Genomic DNA, 7500 nt, shown 5'->3' with positions numbered 1-7500 from the left:
AGTGAATCGATACTCAGTTAGTACAAGCACACACGCATCTAACAACTTTTGTTAGAATACGTACACACAGGTCACCAGCTTCCCGACTCAGGGGAACCTTGCCACGATATTTGGTCATTACGTCCAGGACAGCGACCCGCGGCGCAGCAGTGTAGAGAAAAAACCAGTACGAGAACGGAGGAACAGTCGAGAAATAGCGTAAAATACACTAAGACTCGAGGAGCGGTGACTGAATTCTCAACCGAGGCCGTAGAATAGCCACGCGCTCAACGCTGCTCCGACCGAACCGTCCGGCTCGACGTCTCTCTTATAGATACGAAAGCGCCAGCCGGAAGGCCGGCGCCGGCCGGGCTAGCGGCCGCGCGCTTACGGTGCAAAACCTCCGTAGCAACGTACCGTTCGGAAGGGACGCTGGAACTTAGTCTCGCGAACGCTCGATCACTACTACACAAAGCCAATATCCAACCATCGAAATACATTACCAGACGTTTTATTAACATAATAAAAATGCATTTTTACCAAAAAATTAATTTTTTTTTTCACCGAAAAATTGCATCAGTAAACATACTCTTTTATCGAATACGGAAAACAAACAAGTTTATAATCAATTACAATACGTTAAAATAAGTAGAAATATGCAAAAAAATATATACCTTGTAACGTTAATTAACGAAAAAATTAGAAAAATATCCCAGTCGTGTCAGTTCGGCGAACGCTAATTTTTTGAAAAAATCGATCAAAATGTTTAATCCCGACGTATTTAATAGAGATATAACGATTCCCGTAAAAAAATTTATACCTTATAACGCTTTTTAACGAATAAACTCGAAAAAACTTTTTCGCACTCGGAATTTTTCTAAGTCCCAACGTACCGGCTCGGAATTTTTCTATGTTCCAACGACCGGTCGTGTCGGTCCGAACGTTTTTATATCCGTCTGCCGACGATATAAACGCTTAATCCCGACGTATTTTATCGAGTTATAACGATTTATGTAAAAATATTCGTACCTCGTAACGCTTTTTAACGAATTAACTCGAAAAGAGTGTTCGGTCCGAAAATTTTCCAAGTTCGAACGACCGGCCGCATAGGTCCGTTTTTAAAAATCGTTCTCGGACGGAAATAAACCATTAATCCCGACGTATTTTGTCGTGTTACGTCGATTTATGCAAAAAAATTCATACCTTGTAACGCTTTTAACCGAGTAAACTCGAAAAAACTTTTTCGCACTCGGCATTTTTCCAAGTCCCAACGTACCGGCTCGGAATTTTTCTATGTTCCAACGACCGGTCGTGTCGGTCCGAACGTTTTTATATCCGTCTGCCGACGATATAAACGCTTAATCCCGACGTATTTTATCGAGTTATAACGATTTATGTAAAAACATCCGTACCTCGTAACACTTTTTAACGAGTTATTTCGAGGGGAACTTTCGGCCTTTTCGTAACGGGGCGAAAAAATTCAAAGTTCCAACGTCCCAGTCATGTTGGTCCGGCGGATGAAATTTTTTAAAAAAATAAAGTGAAATCGTAACGTTCGACTAGATTTCGTCGAAACATAACGATTTCACTGATAATTTCGATACCTTATAACGCTTTTTCTCGAGTTATTTCGAGTTGAACTTTCGGTACTTTCGTGGCGGTGCGAAAAAATTCTAAGTTCCAACGTCCCGGTCATGTTGGTCCGGTGGATGAAATTTTTTAAAAAAATAAAGTGAAATCGCTACTTTCGACTAGATTTCGTCGAAACATAACGATTTCGCTGATAATTTCGATACCTTATAACGCTTTTTCTCGAGTTATTTCGAGTTGAACTTTCGGTACTTTCGTGGCGGTGCGAAAAAATTCTAAGTTCCAACGTCCCGGTCATGTTGGTCCGGTGGATGAAATTTTTTAAAAAAATAAAGTGAAATCGCTACTTTCGACTAGATTTCGTCGAAACATAACGATTTCGCTGATAATTTCGATACCTTATAACGCTTTTTCTCGAGTTATTTCGAGTTGAACTTTCGGTACTTTCGTGGCGGTGCGAAAAAATTCTAAGTTCCAACGTCCCGGTCATGTTGGTCCGGTGGATGAAATTTTTTAAAAAAATAAAGTGAAATCGCTACTTTCGACTAGATTTCGTCGAAACATAACGATTTCACTGATAATTTCGATACCTTATAACGCTTTTTCTCGAGTTATTTCGAGTTGAACTTTCGGTACTTTCGTGGCGGTGCGAAAAAATTCTAAGTTCCAACGTCCCGGTCATGTTGGTCCGGTGGATGAAATTTTTTAAAAAAATAAAGTGAAATCGTAACGTTCGACTAGATTTCGTCGAAACATAACGATTTCACTGATAATTTCGATACCTTATAACGCTTTTTCTCGAGTTATTTCGAGTTGAACTTTCGGTACTTTCGTGGCGGTGCGAAAAAATTCTAAGTTCCAACGTCCCGGTCATGTTGGTCCGGTGGATGAAATTTTTTAAAAAAATAAAGTGAAATCGCTACTTTCGACTAGATTTCGTCGAAACATAACGATTTCGCTGATAATTTCGATACCTTATAACGCTTTTTCTCGAGTTATTTCGAGTTGAACTTTCGGTACTTTCGTGGCGGTGCGAAAAAATTCTAAGTTCCAACGTCCCGGTCATGTTGGTCCGGTGGATGAAATTTTTTAAAAAAATAAAGTGAAATCGCTACTTTCGACTAGATTTCGTCGAAACATAACGATTTCGCTGATAATTTCGATACCTTATAACGCTTTTTCTCGAGTTATTTCGAGTTGAACTTTCGGTACTTTCGTGGCGGTGCGAAAAAATTCTAAGTTCCAACGTCCCGGTCATGTTGGTCCGGTGGATGAAATTTTTTAAAAAAATAAAGTGAAATCGTAACGTTCGACTAGATTTCGTCGAAACATAACGATTTCACTGATAATTTCGATACCTTATAACGCTTTTTCTCGAGTTATTTCGAGTTGAACTTTCGGTACTTTCGTGGCGGTGCGAAAAAATTCTAAGTTCCAACGTCCCGGTCATGTTGGTCCGGTGGATGAAATTTTTTAAAAAAATAAAGTGAAATCGCTACTTTCGACTAGATTTCGTCGAAACATAACGATTTCGCTGATAATTTCGATACCTTATAACGCTTTTTCTCGAGTTATTTCGAGTTGAACTTTCGGTACTTTCGTGGCGGTGCGAAAAAATTCTAAGTTCCAACGTCCCGGTCATGTTGGTCCGGTGGATGAAATTTTTTAAAAAAATAAAGTGAAATCGTAACGTTCGACTAGATTTCGTCGAAACATAACGATTTCGCTGATAATTTCGATACCTTATAACGCTTTTTCTCGAGTTATTTCGAGTTGAACTTTCGGTACTTTCGTGGCGGTGCGAAAAAATTCTAAGTTCCAACGTCCCGGTCATGTTGGTCCGGTGGATGAAATTTTTTAAAAAATAAAGTGAAATCGTAACGTTCGACTAGATTTCGTCGAAACATAACGATTTCACTGATAATTTCGATACCTTATAACGCTTTTTCTCGAGTTATTTCGAGTTGAACTTTCGGTACTTTCGTGGCGGTGCGAAAAAATTCTAAGTTCCAACGTCCCGGTCATGTTGGTCCGGTGGATGAAATTTTTTAAAAAAATAAAGTGAAATCGCTACTTTCGACTAGATTTCGTCGAAACATAACGATTTCACTGATAATTTCGATACCTTATAACGCTTTTTCTCGAGTTATTTCGAGTTGAACTTTCGGTACTTTCGTGGCGGTGCGAAAAAATTCTAAGTTCCAACGTCCCGGTCATGTTGGTCCGGTGGATGAAATTTTTTAAAAAAATAAAGTGAAATCGCTACTTTCGACTAGATTTCGTCGAAACATAACGATTTCGCTGATAATTTCGATACCTTATAACGCTTTTTCTCGAGTTATTTCGAGTTGAACTTTCGGTACTTTCGTGGCGGTGCGAAAAAATTCTAAGTTCCAACGTCCCGGTCATGTTGGTCCGGTGGATGAAATTTTTTAAAAAAATAAAGTGAAATCGCTACTTTCGACTAGATTTCGTCGAAACATAACGATTTCACTGATAATTTCGATACCTTATAACGCTTTTTCTCGAGTTATTTCGAGTTGAACTTTCGGTACTTTCGTGGCGGTGCGAAAAAATTCTAAGTTCCAACGTCCCGGTCATGTTGGTCCGGTGGATGAAATTTTTTAAAAAATAAAGTGAAATCGTAACGTTCGACTAGATTTCGTCGAAACATAACGATTTCACTGATAATTTCGATACCTTATAACGCTTTTTCTCGAGTTATTTCGAGTTGAACTTTCGGTACTTTCGTGGCGGTGCGAAAAAATTCTAAGTTCCAACGTCCCGGTCATGTTGGTCCGGTGGATGAAATTTTTTAAAAAAATAAAGTGAAATCGCTACTTTCGACTAGATTTCGTCGAAACATAACGATTTCGCTGATAATTTCGATACCTTATAACGCTTTTTCTCGAGTTATTTCGAGTTGAACTTTCGGTACTTTCGTGGCGGTGCGAAAAAATTCTAAGTTCCAACGTCCCGGTCATGTTGGTCCGGTGGATGAAATTTTTTAAAAAAATAAAGTGAAATCGCTACTTTCGACTAGATTTCGTCGAAACATAACGATTTCGCTGATAATTTCGATACCTTATAACGCTTTTTCTCGAGTTATTTCGAGTTGAACTTTCGGTACTTTCGTGGCGGTGCGAAAAAATTCTAAGTTCCAACGTCCCGGTCATGTTGGTCCGGTGGATGAAATTTTTTAAAAAAATAAAGTGAAATCGTAACGTTCGACTAGATTTCGTCGAACATAACGATTTCACTGATAATTTCGATACCTTATAACGCTTTTTCTCGAGTTATTTCGAGTTGAACTTTCGGTACTTTCGTGGCGGTGCGAAAAAATTCTAAGTTCCAACGTCCCGGTCATGTTGGTCCGGTGGATGAAATTTTTTAAAAAAATAAAGTGAAATCGCTACTTTCGACTAGATTTCGTCGAAACATAACGATTTCGCTGATAATTTCGATACCTTATAACGCTTTTTCTCGAGTTATTTCGAGTTGAACTTTCGGTACTTTCGTGGCGGTGCGAAAAAATTCTAAGTTCCAACGTCCCGGTCATGTTGGTCCGGTGGATGAAATTTTTTAAAAAAATAAAGTGAAATCGTAACGTTCGACTAGATTTCGTCGAAACATAACGATTTCGCTGATAATTTCGATACCTTATAACGCTTTTTCTCGAGTTATTTCGAGTTGAACTTTCGGTACTTTCGTGGCGGTGCGAAAAAATTCTAAGTTCCAACGTCCCGGTCATGTTGGTCCGGTGGATGAAATTTTTTAAAAAAATAAAGTGAAATCGCTACTTTCGACTAGATTTCGTCGAAACATAACGATTTCGCTGATAATTTCGATACCTTATAACGCTTTTTCTCGAGTTATTTCGAGTTGAACTTTCGGTACTTTCGTGGCGGTGCGAAAAAATTCTAAGTTCCAACGTCCCGGTCATGTTGGTCCGGTGGATGAAATTTTTTAAAAAAATAAAGTGAAATCGCTACTTTCGACTAGATTTCGTCGAAACATAACGATTTCACTGATAATTTCGATACCTTATAACGCTTTTTCTCGTGTTATTTCGACTCGAACGTTCGAACAGTGGCGAATATTTCAAAGTCCCTGCGACGCAACGATACGCTCTTACGCGTTGCTCGCTCGCTCCGCTCGCTCGAAAAAAAATAGCCCAACCCAAAACCAATCCCTTTCGCGTTCGTTCTTCGATTTCATCGAAATCTTCGTTCGAACGCTTGGGATCGGTTTTGGGTTGGGCTATATTCGTCCGAGCGAGCGCAGCGAGCGAGCATTTGTCGCGAGTTTTTTCCTCGTTTTCGTCCATCTCGTGAAACGGGAAAAAACGGGAAAAAACGCGAAAAAACGTTTAAAAAGATTTGAAAAAGCGCGCGCGCGCGCGCGCAAGGCGAGCTTCGCAGAACGGCGTACCTTAAGAGAGTGTTATCTACTCCGGCGCATACCCGCAGTTTCGGAGGTGCGCGCGCAGCGCTAGCACGAGCGGCTAAGTGCCAGCGGCGTATTGCTTTTTACTGGCACGCGACAAAGTTGCAGCGGCGTATCGCTTTCTATTCGTGCGTCTCGTTGTTTGATTTAAAAGAAAAAAAAATCGCTACGCACGGCCATCGTGCCGTACGTAGCGAAATTATTTTTTTAACCGCACGAGACAAAGTCCCAGCGGCGTATTGCTTTCAGTTTGTACGCGACTAAGTCCAGCGGCGTATTGCTTTTCGCTCGCACGCGACCAAGTCCAGCGGCGTATTGCTTTATGCTCGTACGCGACCAAGTCCAGCGGCGTATTGCTTTATGCTCGTGCGCGACCAAGTCCAGCGGCGTATTGCTTTATGCTCGTACGCGACCAAGTCCAGCGGCGTATTGCTTTTCGCTCGCACGCGACTAAGTCCAGCGGCGTATTGCTTTTCGCTCGCACGAGACAAAGTCCCAGCGGCGTATTGTTTTCTGCTGTTTGTAGTACGCGTCGTTGTTCGACTTAAAGGAAAAAAAAATCGCTACGCACGACCATTCGGCCGTACGTAGCGAAATTCCTTTTTTAACCGCACGAGACAAAGTCCCGTAGCGGCTTGTATATCGCTGTTTGACTTTAAAGAAAAAAAAAATTCGCTACGTACGACCATCGTGCGCATCGATGGCCGTACGTAGCGAATAATTTTCTTTCTTTTTTTTCGTACGTACCATGCCGTGCCGCGCGTACGACCGTCGTGCGCATCGACGGACGTACACGCAGCATCGTCGCTGCCTCCGCGTACGGACCGTCGTGCGCATCGACGGCCGTACGTGGCTGCTGCTGCATGGTAACGTAACGAAAAACGTACAGCGTGATATGCGTGTGTGGGGTCTCGTCTAACCGACAAGACGAATCCCCAAGCGTAGGGCTGAGTCTCAACAGATCGCAGCGTGGTAACTGCTCTACCGAGTACAACACCCCGCCAGGTACCTAAGTCGTCTACAGACGATTCCGAGTCTCGACGTCGAACTTGGAGTACCCATGATCGACCGTTAGAGCGCCGCGGTCGTACGTTCGGCGAGATCCCGACGACGAGTCCGAAGGCGCCCGTACGGCAAACTGGGGCCCGTGCGATGGCCGGTCGCGATGGGCCGGCCACCTAGTAAAGTGTCACATTGTTTTGAGCCTTTCGACCCACACGAGACTCCTAGAGATATCGTTGCCTCCTTTGACTAGAAAGGATACGGCCTTAGAGGCGTTCAGGCATAATCCCACGGATGGTAGCTTCGCACCACCGGCCGCTCGACCGAGTGCGTGAACCAAATGTCCGAACCTGCGGTTCCTCTCGTACTGAGCAGGATTACTATCGCAACGACTAGTCATCAGTAGGGTAAAACTAACCTGTCTCACGACGGTCTAAACCCAGCTCACGTTCCCTGTTGGCGGGTGAACAATCCGACGCTTGG

The sequence above is a fragment of the Bombus vancouverensis genome, chromosome 16, assembly GCF_051014615.1.
Source record: "Bombus vancouverensis nearcticus chromosome 16, iyBomVanc1_principal, whole genome shotgun sequence".
Taxonomy (NCBI): domain Eukaryota; kingdom Metazoa; phylum Arthropoda; class Insecta; order Hymenoptera; family Apidae; genus Bombus; species Bombus vancouverensis.
Note: the sequence above shows the minus strand (reverse complement) of the source record.